This window comes from Bombus terrestris, chromosome 13 (assembly GCF_910591885.1).
Source record: "Bombus terrestris chromosome 13, iyBomTerr1.2, whole genome shotgun sequence".
Taxonomy (NCBI): domain Eukaryota; kingdom Metazoa; phylum Arthropoda; class Insecta; order Hymenoptera; family Apidae; genus Bombus; species Bombus terrestris.
The window spans coordinates 5,969,444-5,986,167 of record NC_063281.1 but is presented as its reverse complement, the minus strand read 5'-3'; the positions used below and the strand labels follow the sequence as shown (position 1 = coordinate 5,986,167).

The 16,724-nt window shown below is 32.1% G+C and overlaps 1 protein-coding gene across 2 annotated transcripts in view; it reads right to left on the bottom strand.

Annotated features, from left to right (window-relative positions):
* LOC100650658 overlaps positions 1-16,724 on the bottom strand; it is a 316,011-nt gene that overhangs the window by 230,780 nt on the left and 68,507 nt on the right. The gene's annotated exons all lie outside the window — the stretch shown is intronic.

The following is a 16,724-nucleotide window of genomic DNA, read 5'->3' as shown; positions in this document are numbered from 1 at the left end:
GCAAAAATTTATAAGAAAACATTTTCTTTTCTCCAGAGTTATTTTTAAACTAAAAAATTTTAATAAGTAATGATTATTGTATATAAATTATTTAAAATTTTCAAAAAATGATGTATGTTTTGTGGTAGCTTTAGCTTAAAATTTCTAATTAATTTGACTTTCAATTAAGCTCCATGTCAGAGTGATATTTCCAGTGGAATAATATTTTTTGATCTGTTTTGTAATGAACAAGCACTTGACAGAGTTGATTCCATCGATTACAAACCATCAAAGAAACAGAACTGAAAATATCTCTGTGCAATTTGAACCTTCTCAAAGAGATCGAGTAACACGAAGAAGCCACGGTAGTCTCAATTACACTTGGTATGTAGTACTGAAAAGGACATCGAGGAGCGATAAGTCACAACGAATTTCACTTTGAATTGGAACCGCAAATATATTTAGTGCAAACGTAAGTTAACTCTTGTTTGAAATGTCGTGCTATTTTCTATCTGTTATTTTTTAATCATAAATTCGTTTTCCTATATTTGAAAGCGTTTAAAATCCATTTTTTTTTTTTAATTTCAGGACGATCGAAATTTCTTTTCTTTGAATTTTAGATCCTTTGAAAAATTGTTCAAAATTCATTCCTTTAATTTTAAAACATTTGAAATTGTTTCCATTGTCTGCATTTGAAAGTGCTTTTTTATTTAAACACGTTCGTATTTCTTTTTTGTATTTGGAAGCTAACATAAAAATAGTTAAAATTCGCAGATATTGCAAAAATATTTTGTCATTAGCTTTCTAATTACGGTTTATTGATTTATTTTTGTTTCTTCGTTCTAGTTCTATGTCATTACATAAATCACCTGTGAGGAGCAGTAAATGCTCTTAATTTATTTTAATTATACCTAATCAATATCATATATGTAGCGAGAAAAAAATGCCAGAACATTCGAGGTAATCAGTACTTTGTGCTACTACGATCTGCAGATATCTGACAGCTGATCGACCGTTGGTTAATTATAATCAGAAATACATTTCGCATAAATCTATATTAACGAAAATGTGCGAATGTTACGCAACAAAACTAAATGTATGTGTGTATCACGTTCCAACAATCACATACGCCATAAAATCATTAATTAAATAGTAATCATGTATCGCCACGTTAAAGTCTCAGACTTTTATATTATCTCAATTTTAATTAAAAAGTTTTCGTATAGCATGCACACAGACTAAAGATAGTTAGATAGCATTTTTTGGACTAAGATTATTTGAATTTTGAGAAAAGCGCAATAAGAGATAGCGTAGAAAATTAAAAAAACGAGGGAAATAGAGAATTAGCGAGAATTAGAAGATTAGAAAATCAGACAATTGGGGAATTAGATAATTAGAGAGTTAGAGAATTGTAGATTTGTAGAATTAGATAATTAGAGAATCAGAGAACTAGGCAATTATGAAAGTAGAAAATCACACAATTAGAAAATTAGTAAGAAGGTAAACTGGAAAGTGAGATAATTAATCAATTATAAAATTAAAAAATTTGGAAATTCGGATGTTCAAAACTCTGAAAATTCAAAAATTTCCAATAACAGAGGCAATTATTATTTCACAAATATTCCTAAATCTTGAGACGATTTCAAATGTCAGTACCTAACTATACCCAATTACAGTGTCTCAACTATGTAAGACTTTGCTTGTTAAATCAATGCAGGAAATTGTTAACTAGAATTTTCGCACGACAATTCCAGGCGTAAGATGTTTTTTGTTCACCCTGGACAATAGTTAAACGTAGTTACGTGTTCATGAAGGGCTAGAGATAAATAAACGATGTTTAATTTACTCCTGTCGTATCTTTGTATGCTCATGCAAGATTGAGTGATTCATTCGCCTTATTTTATTGTGCTGAAGGCGTGAAATTCAGCGGAAACGTGGTTTGCTGGGGACTTGAGCAAGGTTAACTAACATAAAGCACTGTTCAGAAAACTTTAAATCCGGTAAAATTATCGTTTGAAACCGTCGTTACTGTCGTCACTCTGTTGCAAACTAAATTTGTACTGCTATCGTTCCATTTAGACGTGATCAAATTTTGATTCAATTAAAAATAAAATAAATTAGACAAGATACGATAAATCATTTCAACTAATTTATTATTCTTAGCTTGAATATAACGTATGAAAGATCAACATCAAATAAGTTATTTTCAAATAATAGTCTCATATATATCTTAACTTAGAAAATCAAAAATAAAATACATGTAGATGTTCCGTAAATTACTGATTGCTGTGGTCCAATCGAAAGTTAAAGTTCGCGAGTCTCTATTTTAGTTAGTCGTTTCAGCTCTGAATATAGAAGAAAGTTAAGAGAATTATTTATCACTATGCTCTAGGGATCTCTGTGATCTGTGGTCGGTTAAATTGTATTTTAGGGATTTTAGGCCACGAAGTGAGCTGTAAAGTGACCTTCAAATATGTCAGCATTCACATTGATGTTGAATAATCTAAATTATTAAATTAATCACACAAGATTATATTTCGATTTAAAATTAAAATGCTTGCTGTAGTTGTGAATCATTCTTAATAAAGATTTACATTTATTATTATGTATTTATTATCACATTGAATAACTGTCAAGATAAATTAATGTGATAGGATTATATAAGGTGATATCTGGAATATAACTTTGACCGAGGGAAAATCGTATTAAGCGGTTCATAAATCAGCGCTTTTAGAAACACAGGGACTTTTGTCAACTCCATTATGCGGGAAAACATCGCGTGGTTCCACTTTGGCCCATGGTGTTCACAGATTTCTTTTTTAGCTTCTGTCGAAAGCTTCCGATTGATTAGCGTTATTTTTCACGATGTCAGAACTCCGTGTACAAATACGTCGAATTCCTAAACTGCTGTCGGAGGTGGCTGATATAGTGGCAATGAAATATCCCCTCCGGAAGCTCGATAAAGTTCCTTCGAGTTTTTGGTCAAGTGTTCTCTGTCACAGAAACAGGATTGTTTCCTTTTATGGATAATATTTCATTTCTGATGTGGGTAAAAAGCTAATTTTTTTAAGGAGAAAACTAAGAAAAGGGAACGAAAAAAGGATGAAAAGAACACGCAGAAAGACGGAAAGGAAGAACGGAATGCAATGTAGAAATAGAGAGAAGAAATTTAAGAAAGGGATAGAAAACAGGAAGAAATAAAAGGAAGGAGTAGAAAATGAGTAAAAGAACAATAAAAGTAAAGAATAGAAGAAAAAAAATAGATGAAATGAATAGAAGAAAGGAATTGAACAAGGAAACAGATGAAGAGAATAGAATAAAGGAATAGGAGGAAGGAATGGAAGAGAGAATTGGAATGAAAAAGAAAGAAATGTGGGAAGGATGAAAGAATAATAGAATAGGTGCCTATTATCTAATTAATATCTGCTTAAAATCTTTTTATACATATATAATTTAAAGATTACAAATCAAGTTTTTTCGTGTACAAAATTTTCAAATATTTTTTCAAGCTTTTGTCTATCTCAAATCTTTAAACCCACGAGAGTTCAAAATATTACAGGATAAAAAAAGAGAATTAAGTAAAATAGCAAGCAAATGAGACGGAAGCATAGCCGGAGAGAGTGCAGCAGCTTTGAACCGTGAAACCACTTTTGACTATCTCCATTTCACAAAATGCAAGCCAGTTAGCCTCTTTAACTTGCCAACTCGCAAAAATATTTACCGAGAAATAAAAGCAGCCGTTTCTCTATTCAAAGTTAGTAGAAATCAGTGGAAGTTTTTCGAAAACTTTCACGGTAAATAAACGATGCGACTTAGCGATCGACTGTCGAACGAAGAAACGAGATACTTCGGCGAAGAGTTGCTACTTTCAAGCTTTATAAGGCACTTTCGAACATCACGGTGCACGCCCTTTCGAGCGAAGAAAGAAACTTTTCATTGAGGCAGCTCGAAGGACGAAGAAATTTCGCAATCCAGCTCTGGTTCTCTTTGCTGAAGCCTGTAAACCTGGTTGCAGAATGATTCCTCAATGCAAGAAGTCGAAGACCGGCTACTGAACTTCCTTTCGATCCTTTTGTTTTTACTCCGATAGAAACAGTCGACCCGTCTTACTTCGTTTGTCGTAACAGTCAAGCGAATTTGTGTTGGGAAATTGAAGCAGAAAAATGTAGACCAAGGAAAAAGTAATGACAGAGAAGAAAGGTAGAACGTAAATGAGTTAAACACGATTTCTAATTCAGGAGGTTTGAGTTACTTGGGTTTGAGGTTTCGGGATTTGAATCGCTCGAGCTCCTTTTCAAGGACGTAGAATTGGATGTGTTTTTTTTGAAATTTCTTGCTTAGCGTGTTTTTTTATTTATATTCAATCTTACATTCGAAAAGCAACATAATATAAAAGTATATAATATAAATTCCCATAGGATAGAAGTCATTAAAATTTTTATTCAAAAATTTAGATTTCAATGTAACTTCTCTTGAAATTTTTTGTTAGATATTTAAATTTAAGAGAAAGTGGGTTACTTTTATTTACATATATCCAATCCTACGTTTAAAAAGTCGAGATGAGCCACATAATGTAAATTCTCTCAGGATAGCTGTTATTAAAATTTTTATTCAAGATTTAAAATCGAGGGTACTTCTCCGCAGATTTAAATTTTTTCATTTAAAAGAATTAAGAACATTTATATAATATCACGATATTTATGCTACATAATATAACGATCTGAATTTTTATTTAAGTATTTTGGATTGATATATTTCTCTCGAAATTTTTAGTTGAATATTTAAGTTTAAAAAATAGTAATGTCTTTTACCTATATTCACTCTAACACTTAAAAAAAAGGAATAAAATATTATATAATAGTGTATAACATATTATAATTTCGAATTGTTTGAAGGAAGAATCTATTTCTTTATGAAACTATTCATTGCTAGATCCACATGCTTTAACCTATGAGGCGCAGCAGCAGTTTTTCAGACAACCACTTATTGTTAGCATCGTCTGTAGGAGGCGTATTATCGAACTCTGTGCGTGACACTTCAAGTTCTTCTCTGTTATATGGTCTGTAATACTAGCACGCTACTATCGCAAACTATAGTACTCTAGGCAGTCTGGGGCCGAGCTTCCGGGTAGTAATTTGATAGCTACAAGTACCCATTGTTCTTAGTTTAAAAGCAAGCTAGTGCTCTTGGATATTTTCTTTCTTTACGCTTCCTACGTTCTTATTATCTTGTAGCAATACAAGAAAGCACATCTCTTGAATACTTTGATCTGTATTAAGATCGGTAATGAAAGAAATGATCGACAGATATTTTTATATATTTCGAATAAAATATTATTTTCGTATTAAATTTGCACTTAATTTGTACTTAAAGGTCTCTACAGATGAAAATTTGCAATTTTTTCAAAATTGATTTTTTCGGAAACTATGGGTCCTAGGGAAGAGACGGTTTGCAGATTCGTGTCCAGCTCATAAAAGTCTAGAAGAATCACTTATTGAAGGTTGCAGAATAGGTACGTATTGAACAGTGTTATTTATCTATTTACTATTACGTCAATTTAACGTCAATTTATGAAAAAGATTACAGTCAGACGATCACGTTAAATATTTTCATATTTTCTGTTTATCCATTGTTGGAATTCCTAAAATTTTAATTTAGCTAGAACATAACAGTTGTACTTACAATTAGAGTGATTTGCTTCTAAGTTGAAGAACTTGTGTAATCGTAGAGGCAATAGGCAATTGTTACTCGTCAAACATACCGTTGCTCATAGGAAAGTTTTAGGAACTCCAGTGCCATAGCTCTCTGATCTCTCGAGCTGCGCTTGGCATGCATCTGAGGTGGATAGGTCGTGATAGTGCTACTGCTGGTGTATAAGATTTTTGTCTTCATCCGGGTTGCCTTCTTCTCAGTTACGAATTGTGTAAAACAGGACTATGAGTGCCGGGATTCGAACCTGGGTCTTAAAGCATTCTTAACCAATTATGTCAACTACTGCGCTGCTGTCGTCCGGTTTAGAATAGGGCCTTTGTGTAGCAAGCCACGGGACAGAACCCATTGGAAAGTTTTTGCTGTCGAGTGCCGCTACACATCTAATTCTTTAACTAGCACGAACCAATTATTCTGAAAGCCTAAACTATAAGTTAGGTAGGTTTAATAGGAAACCGCGACTTTTCGTATAGAATCGTGACAACGCCACGCGTTCTTTCGCATTTTCCAAACATTCCGCTTCATTATTATGTACTTCCAAATCCTTAAACTCTCTAATTCTATAATATGAGCGCGAACAAATATCATACCCGCCATTTAGAAAGTTTCTTTCTGTTTTCTCTGATCTCTATTTTACAGGAATATACATAATCTGTTGTTTTGTGCTTTGTTTCTACGTGATTAAGGGAAAGTAGGACAAACGACGAAGAAACTTTGGGTTTAATTGAAAGAAACGTAAAAGCTGCCGAGCGCGTTTTATCCCAGGTACAGTTAACAGCTTTCGTTGAATTAAGTCTGCTAGCTGCATTATGCCAAAGACTGTGGACGTATCAGGGAATTAAGTGCACAAGTCTCTGTTTACTAGACGTATATTGCAACGAAATTATGTAGAGTGTGCGCGGAGTCACAGGACAGTATTAACACGAGACACAAAATCATTTACGAAAGAATATTAATCTTGTTGCGGAAGTTGTTCATTAATACTGAGAAAAATGACAATGAACAAAATTGAATATGGAGATTACAAAGAAAAGATACGATAAGTTCATATTTCTATCTGACGAAACAGATTTTATTTTAATAGAAAATTCACCAAATTTTTCTTAAGAACATTTAATTGATCTAGTTCTATACTTTTGTCATTTAAAATATCGGTTTTCAAAAACAGAATACTTTCAGACGATAGTATAAAGTGTTAAAACGTAAAGATTAAACGCACTTTGTATCAAGTTAATATCTCGCTCCGTTTGGAATATATGGAACTTGATAGTTTATATGCAACAGAACGCATACCATGAGTAGATTGTCAGATCCCACGACCTACATTTTTTCTTGGAAACTCGCGCGTCCTAAGTAGCAATAGTAATCTAGTGACGCTTGTCACTGACCATGTCACGTGCACGAGCTTGCGGCAGATCAGCGAATGCGTACGCGTGAGACATCCTTCTCTAACTACCAACATGGAAATTGACCAATTAATAGTAACGTCAATTTCCCTCACCCTTCGAACGAAGACTTTCCTCTGCGAATCCGATGATCTCGTGCCCTTAGGCACACCCATCATAGTTTTCTTCGACAGCGTCACCGTGACGGAGAGACACTCTCTGGTACGATCTCATCAACGATTGAATTGTCATCCTTATACGTAGTGATTGCTCCTTGCATTAACATTGAGTACAACTTAGACGCTACAGAAGAGTAGAGTTCGTCATCCCGTTGACCGCGGATTCGTTATTGAGCATCATTGTCTTTAGCTTCTCGAGTATCTAATTATCGCGATTACTTGTCAAATTCTATCATAGTCATATTTGCACTAGTAAATATCTTCTCTATTGCATAATGATCACATCTAATGCCAATAGGGATTCGTTTCACGCCCTTAACCCTAACTCTAATCTTAACGCAAACCCGACATATATATTCTTAAATAAATATACTCTTAAATTTAATTTCATAGTATTGTATTTCATGTTCGTTCATACCTGTTTCATACCTGCTAGTAATATCGGTTGGCATCTGCGACTTATGCTAACTTTCTGTGTACATTCAAGAATTCCGTCGGCTAACATTCGTTCGAAGTTTATTCGTGTCTCGTGAATAACGCATCCACCATTCTTGGGTGTATTTGAGGAGCGAACTACGATAAAACGTAAGAGTCTTATGGTAAGACGCTCTGTACGGGATTGCATTATGCGCGACATATCGAACCATCAGATTTCCCCATACTGTATACTTTACTTCGTGATTTTGTCGTCAATTATTTTGGAATACCAATTTTTAAGTCTTATTCTTCGAAATGTTGTTATTGCTATCCAATAATACTTTCTCGTCGATAATTGTGAAAATGAAAATCGTTTCGTGGTGTTATCTGGTAAGGAGCTTCGTCAAGAAATAGATTTCATCGTCGCTAGCATGTGTTGATCAGTACATCCGGTTTGCTTCATAAGCGTATTATTAAAGAAGGTAGTTGGTTCAAAAAGGCTTTAAAGTGCAGCAACAGCCATGGGAAGTTGATTTAAACCAAACATCCATAAATTTAGCGCAGCTATAAATTCGAGGATAGAGCAGAGCTGCTGGAACCAGACTGATCAAAGCAGCATAGCGTTGTTTACTTTTTTATTCGGATGTCGTACTTCTTTTCAGCTCATTGATTTATATCTTAGAGAATTTTTAAAATTTTGGGTCGCCTGGTTTTTTAGGGTTCTAAATATTTATCCGTAATGATAGGAATACATATAATAAAATATATAAAAAATTGATATAAAATAGAATAGAATAGATAGAAATAGATATGTATAAATAAGAATTTTAAGCTGTATACTTTCGCTATAAGGCGACACAGTAGGTCACTGTGATATTAGGAAATTTATTAATTCATAGCTCCGAAAATTATAAAAATATTAGTCGAGATTTACTATGTTCAGGTATTTATCTTTCCTAATACAAACGCGAACAACTGTTCTTTAATGTAATATATTATTCTGTAAAAAATTTTAGACTTATATTTTTGTCATACATCTCACTAAACACAATTGAAGGTTTTACTGCAATAAGAGAGCAGTTCCGATATTTGAATTATATGCATTACAGGAGAAAAAGAGGTAAAGATTTCATATGCAAAAATGCAAATGTTTATTATTACGATTATTAGTTGACTATGAATTTATAGCACGTTTAGGTAACGTATTTGATTTCTATTGGTTTATATATTTAAGTTACTGATAATTGTAATTGCCTATGAATTCATTGAACGAATTAGATCAAACAATATAAGAAATTTCAAACTTTCCAGAAGTGAAATTAAAAATTCGAGTAGAAAAGGACGTGAAACAATCTTTTGAAAATCTAAAATTTTCATTTCTATTACTTATATTCGAAAATATTGTGTTCGGATATTACAGTACGAAACTGTGGAAAATTCAAGCTATTCTACTATCAATATAACAATGGATTTATTCTACAAAGTGATACAAATGTCAACAAAAGAAGAGTCGTGAATAATAGATTGATACTGAATCTGATGCAGCAGTTCTCTTTCACGGCAGGAGAAATTGAACTGCATGTTGTATCAACATTTAATCTCGATTTCTTTGTTTCTCCGTGAACGTTGGTCGGTTCAACGAATCGATTCGGAAGATTTAATAAAAAAAAAATGCTCTCGTCAGAAATGCAAAGGGAGATGTCTCATAAATACAGATTACGATTTACACGCCAATATTTTTAGAACTAATTAATACAAATTAATATAAACTTTTGACAGTTCTGAATGTATTATTATGGAATAGTTATGAAATTATCGTATTGGTTCAATTATTACTGCAGTGAAAACAAATTTAGTCGATGGCGAGAAATAAAATGACTGATGGTGGGAAATCTGATAAATTCTATTTTTATCTTTAATTTAAATTCACAATGAATTTAATACAATTTTTTAAAAACTAAATATGTAATAATGCGTACTATTTTTGAACCTAATAATAATTTTGCAAATTTCATTCTGAATATTATTGAATTGAAACAATTCAATAATGTTGAGATGACAATTTTCGAAATACGTTGAGGAATAAAGACACAGCTTATGCTAACTTTCCTACTCCATTCATTAATAGATATACTATTAGAAATTTATTTATTTTCTTAGGAAAATTTGGCATGTGTGTGAGTTATGTCTGTGTTATCTATGCTTGTTTTATGTTCTATGCTCTTGTTTTTTTATACTTCCAAGGGAATTGCTTAGTCAGAATATAGGGTTTAGAGAATTTTTGGTACAGATTGAATTTTCTTGGGATTCTATTGGCATGATGAATTAAAAGCGGAACATAAGTTTGGTATACATGTATGATACATATCTAGTATTAAGGAAAGTTAGGATGGCTACAGTTTGGACAATTTATTACTCTTTTGTGTGTTGGAGTATACCGTAATTTAGAAAAAACTGTCACAAGTCCCCAAGTCGTGTATCAGTTAACATAAACTCAAAGCTGAACTTCTTCAAATTAAATCTTCTAATATTCATAAATACATATGTAACACATACATTATGTTTAATCTTCTGAAATATCTATTCGCCAGAACATATCGTTGGTTTCTTAGAAAAGTGACTCAAGCAAAAAGATGGAAAATTATTCATTATTCATCGACTATTTAACAATATAAAAATTTCTTTTTTTTTCAATGTAGTTCACGATCTCTATTAATGAAGAAAAACTTTCTTTGGGAAGTCTTTATTATTGAAGCTTTGAATTTTAATTGCAGACCTCTGCAAATAATTCAAAAGTAATGATTTTAGAGATTCGTTACTCCTCCATAAAACCGACTATATACTTCAAATTCATCGTAGATTTTATGAATTTTTTTTTATATCTGTCACGTGCTCTATATTCTTTAACCTCGTATTACTTTCATACAAAGAGTTTCATACCTAAATTAAAAGAATAATCTTGCAATGTTAACCTAGGTTGTGATTTTGTTCGTTAGAGAAACACACTTTCCTCATAGTTTCGCTTTCAATCGTTAGCTTGACGAATTTCACAAAAAGCATTAAGATTTCAGGAAATGCATCGATCACCGTTAGGTCGCGATTTAAATCGATGAAGAAGAACGACTGACGAGATCGCTCGAGTGTAAAGCCGAAGTTGATTCGATTTACCGGTTTACAAAGCTTTTAAAACGCAGCGCATATTTCCTCAGGAAGCTGATGGCCTTCAACCAGGTGTGTCGTGTTAACACCTCGTGCTAACCTCTCTTTCTGTGGAGAAACATTAGGGGTAAGATTGAACGATGGATGTAAAAGAAAGGAAAGGAGAGTAGATATACAAATTATTCATAAAATGAATTTTCTGATACTAGAAGATATATAAATTATATTTTTTAATAATATTCTAATCATTTAAGATATCTAAGTTTTCAAAATATTTAAGAACATGGAGGAGATAAGCAGACCACGTATTTTTATGCAAATATTTTTATGAATATGATTTGGAAGAGAACTAAGTAGAGATTTGTTTCTAAATATCATATCGTGTATTTTACTTTGGATACTTTACATAGTTTTTCATATTCATACGCATTATATTATTATATTATTGTACGTAGTTTCTCCAAATGTGGTAATTTCCTTTATATAATTTCTCTCTCAAATTTTGGGTGCTCTCTATATCTTATAAATGCATAAATATCCATAACCAAATGTTAAATCTATTTATTGGCAATTAAAAATTTTATCACACTGTTAATCAATTTTTTAACAGATCCAATTTTCCATAAGTACATAAACATCTACAATCTAATGATAAGTTAAATACATTATTTACTTTATTTATTAGTTACTTTCTTTCTTACACAAGAGTAATTATAAAATTTAATATTATGTTAACCAATCTTGCTAAAATTATCTTCTTCTTTGGCTTTGGAATTAAATATTTCTCTAAAATATAAAAAGAATTTGATAATTGTTAAAAATTGAAAGATTTTTATGATTCGTCTCGAGAAAAAAGGAGAGATAATATAGAGTCTTTTTGTTTATAAAAATTTCCTCTTAGTTACATCTGTCCCCATCAATCTGAATGTACGAAAAGTTTCAGGGTAGTTCTTTTCCTGCTGTTGCTTCCTTTGTAGCGTGCTTGCAGAAAGTAATATAGATCCTTTGTACGCTTCTAAACATTGAAGGAAAAGAAAGAAGCCGTGCCTCGACTTTTATTTGATGTCGATTCGTAAATTTGAAACGTACGAATCTCAGAGAATGAAAGACGCAAAATTATTAGCAGATTTTGTTAAGATAAATTCATCGTTTCTTTCTCCCGTTTTTAAGTCATCCAATTTTCTTTGAACCCCTTTCTCACATTGTGATGGATGTTCAGGTCAAACGAAACATCTTACCTATAACTTTGAAGCTGAAACTCGAAACTTTCTATTTAGCAATTCATTCATTCATTGTATTTCGTCCGTCCGTATATTCCTTTCAATGCTACTATTCAAGATGTGCGTTGCTGCGTTTGTAATTGTACGTGGCAATTAAAGTTTCGTAGTTTCGTACGGTGGTAAGATAATTTCCTGTAGCTTCGGTTTATCTTCGGCACGAAGTTTAAACATATTTCCGGATAGCGTCGAAAAGTAAAGAGATTAAATAACCGTCAGGTCGAAGTTATTAAGCCTGTTAACACGATAAAATTTATCCTTACCTCTGCCAACCAAGGGTCATTAGTTAGGTAAAGTTTCTCAGTATGCTACGAAGTCTATGAAGTTTCATTCACTGTAAATAAAATGGCAGTCATTTTCCTCTGGAAGCCGCTTATTTATTTAAGTCATTTAAGTCTGAGTTTATATTGACTCGCACTACTTACGCGATAACAAACGTTCATTTTCCTGATTTTCATGGTCTTTATAAGTTTTTAAGGATTTTGAAGATTTTATATCCCTTTTTATAAGGACGATGAATAATATAAAAATTATATTTGTAGTTATAAATTTAATCTTTATACTGTACACAATATCAATACAATACACGTATTTACGCAAAAATTCTCTAAATGGAATTTTGGCTGAATTCTTAAATTAGATTGGATTTATTTAGCTCTATTAATTAGAAATTCTAGTTTAACCAAACTTTAATTCATGTTTAACTGAAAATAAAACTATAGGATTTTAAACACTAAATTTAAAAATTCAAACATATTATAACTTTTGTAATATATAGAGATATGGAGTTAGGTTGGAAATGAAATTACCATTATAATAAAATAAAGTCATTTTCTCCTGGGATAGGAAAATGTACAATTACATTGGCAATTATTAGCATGTATTTAACTCTGCAATTAAAAATGAAAGAATTTAAAAAGAGATTTGATGTTTTTGTTTGATACGGGGAAAATACGTGCAGTGCTCCTATATTTATGACACACTTTCCTGTGTTCCATCATCCAAGAAATTACGTACGTGATGAATGCTTGATAAACGTATGTGGCCCACTTCGCTCGTAAACCATAGAAGCAGAGTACAAGAATGCATAATTGCTCGTGCAATCTCGTGCAGTACACACTTTCCTGATGCACTAAAATGGTTTCTCCACGCAAAAGGGCATTGCTTCGTTGAGTATACGCGATTAACTTCCCATCAAGGACGGTTTTAATCTCATAATCATTCCTTTAACATATTCGCTTTTATGATGTGTATGTGATGTCGACTCTCAAGCATTATATAAATGTTGAAAATCTCGGAGCTGAACAAAATTCTTATAATAATTGATACATTCATATTCTATGTTTAATACAATTAACTTAATCGAAATTGAGAAATTCCGAAGGTAAATGATAATATATGTAACCGGAAAATGTTAAATACATATTATGTCAAAAATTGTTCTCTTCTAAATATTTGATACAAAAATATTAGTTACTGAGCATAGTTAACAATAAAATATCTAAGCCGCGATACGTGTATATCACATATCATAGGAGCATGTTCGAAAAGATCATCCTTCCATATTTTCTTAATATTCTCAAAAAATTGATTACAAATCAAGAAATTCATTAAAATCGAAGAAGATAACACGATAAAAGTAGGGACAGTGATTGGAGCGAAAATTTAAACTCTTGGGATCTATCTTGGCCAAAAAGCAAGGTCTTTCTCTAATTCAGAACTCGGACGATAGAAGAAGATGGGGGGTCGTGGAACGATAATAGGAATTCCAGTCTCGTAGCGGAAAATTTCACCAAGACGGGGACAAACAACGTCGCTTTACCGAGGACCAACGTATTTTTTAAGCCCCATCACGCGCCAAGCCATGGGTCATAAAGTTTTGCTACCCTTCTTGGTACTTTAACGAAATGGATTCTACATTATAGTGATCACATCGCAACGTGTCGATAACACGGCTTCCGTTGCCGTTGAGATATTAAGGACAGTTTTCTTGCTTCGTACTATTTTTATTTCTACTTTCCTTTCTTTATTTTAAAACACGTTTCATATGTATACTTCACCGATGAGATGCATTCCGACGCATTTCTCTCAGAGCGCAACGAATACATGCGTATTCCCAGCGAAACCAACGACGCATTAACGTTATTCATTTTCCTCTTATTTTTCTTATTTCTCTATCCTTTCATATTCCTTCGCTCTGACGTTTGTTTTATTTCTACGGTGTTTGGTGGTATCAAGAAAATGTAGCCACGCTTTTACACGACGAGGAATTTATAGGAAACTCGAAGTGAAATGATGGCGGATTTATCGAATATCGGAAGTAATATTCCCCGAGAATCGGATAAATCATATATCGAATGCCGACGTCAAACAAACACGGGATGTAACGGAACGATATTTTTATAAACAGGACTTTGCTTTGTTCGATGTTCTTGCAGAATCGAAGGATTAGGAGATGATATTCGATTGTTTGATCGCGTTGTTGTGGAAAGAATATCTCGTCATGTATCATGAAAGTAATTCATTGGATTTCTTGGAAATTGCAGGTATTCCTTTCGAATTTGATAAGTTATATAAGTAGTCTCAATATTAGAAAGTTCGTCGACCAGAACAACATATTTTCCAGCGGACTTTAATACTCTGATGCTTTTAGAGTTGTTATTTGATCTTCTTTATCGATAGGAAATAGTGAAGAATTTATAATCTGTATCTTTTCGAAACAAAACTTTTAGTTTATGTAATGATCCCATCGTTTACTTTACACGAAGAAATTTCTTCCATAATTTGGTACTTGAAACATGCTAAAATGTGATTAAGTACCATATTATTTCCATATGACGATATACATCTGTTAAAGTATACAATTACTTGCACATAACTTATATTACATAGAAAAAAGACAGTTATTTTCTTAAAAAAAAAAAAAAAAAAAAAAAAAAAAAAAACAATCAATCTTAATGGAACGGAGTTGATCACCACATCTATTCTAGTTTACAATCAAATTGTTTCCCATACCAATGTTTTCTATCGTAATCCAATTTTCTTCTGAAGTAATTTGATTCTCTTGAAATTCCTCACAAAACAAGATTTTATCCTCCCATTTTTATCAATCAACGCGTATATTTCACCTTTTTTACTTTTGTCATCGTGTTACATCCAATCGTCTATCGGGAAAGATCGATGTTTACCTTGGATTATTCGAAAAGTTCGTTTGCTCATTTAAACATAATATAACGTTTCGTCGGTATGTTCACGAACATAATTCGCAAAACATAGCTCGGAATTATGTTGAAAGCAAGCGTGAAAAGAGCAAGGTAAAATTTAGACTTCGATATTCTTTGCGTCAGGAGACAGCGTTTAATTAGTGAGAATATGCTTCGTAGCATTCAGCTATACTAATGTGAAGAAGTTGAACATATTGACATAACAAAAATTGAACATGACGATATTAATTTTCTTACGATGGCTACCAAAATTGTTAAGAAATATTTCTACATAATTTTATGTAGAGAATGTTACTAAAAATGTTTAGAGAAATTCATGTTTTCGCAAAATTAAAGAGATTTATGTCACCTACTAAATATTGTAAGTAGAAATTTACTTTGAATATTTTATATGTTTTTCGGTTTCATCATGTCCAAGTTTTAGATTGCATAGAATGTAAAGGGCATTCGTAGTACTCTTACAGTCATTTACAAAAATCTTCAAAGATTTTATAACACGAAGACCTTTGCTTCATAATTCTCTTTAGAAATGCTTTAATTGACAGAACATTAAATAATTTAGAATATCCTACGAAAGGAAAGGCCAAAAACCTAAATATATTATTTGAAATATTATAATCAAAGTAGTAATACAGACTGAATTTATTGAAAAATTATTCCACAACATCAAAAGAACTCTCGTTATCGACACAGAGAAAAATTGTCTCAGTAATTATATTAAATTAATTAATAACTTCTTAAGAAATTATCCATTTTTCTTCGGAGGTAAATACGAAATATTAAAATAACATCACAAAAATCTTTATGCATAAAGTAAAAAAGATTTTCATTCGTTGTTTGATCTAAAACTTTTACACAGTACTGTACATGTGTCGCATCTTTTCTTCCGCTTTGTCCACCTTGTTACAATTTATTTTGATCGAACTCTGACTGGTGGAACTACTCTTGAAGTGCAATTTTCTTTATTTCTTTTTCTCTTGGTACATCGTAGTTTCGTGACCTATATACACATCGTGACTCGTGAAACATTACTCACTTGTCGTCAAACCGAGCTGCCCTAATTTATCGTTGGCTTGCATGTTTGCTTGCAACAAATTTGTCGCGAGATCACACGGTTCAGATGTTTTACGTAAAATATGCAGATTGTAATATATTAAATAATTTTAAAACATCGATGCTTCATTCTCATATAACGAAGAAAAATAAGTGATTGCATTTCCTTTAAAAATCTTTGGAATTTAAATAAAATGTTAAAGAAGCTGTTATTTTAAATTGAAAGATGATGTAAGATATATATGTTCGATTTGTTTAAAAAGTTTATATAAGGATAAGGAAATTGTCCTTCTGAACACACGCAATTGTGCCAAATGGGAACGAAGTTGCACGAAATGTTGC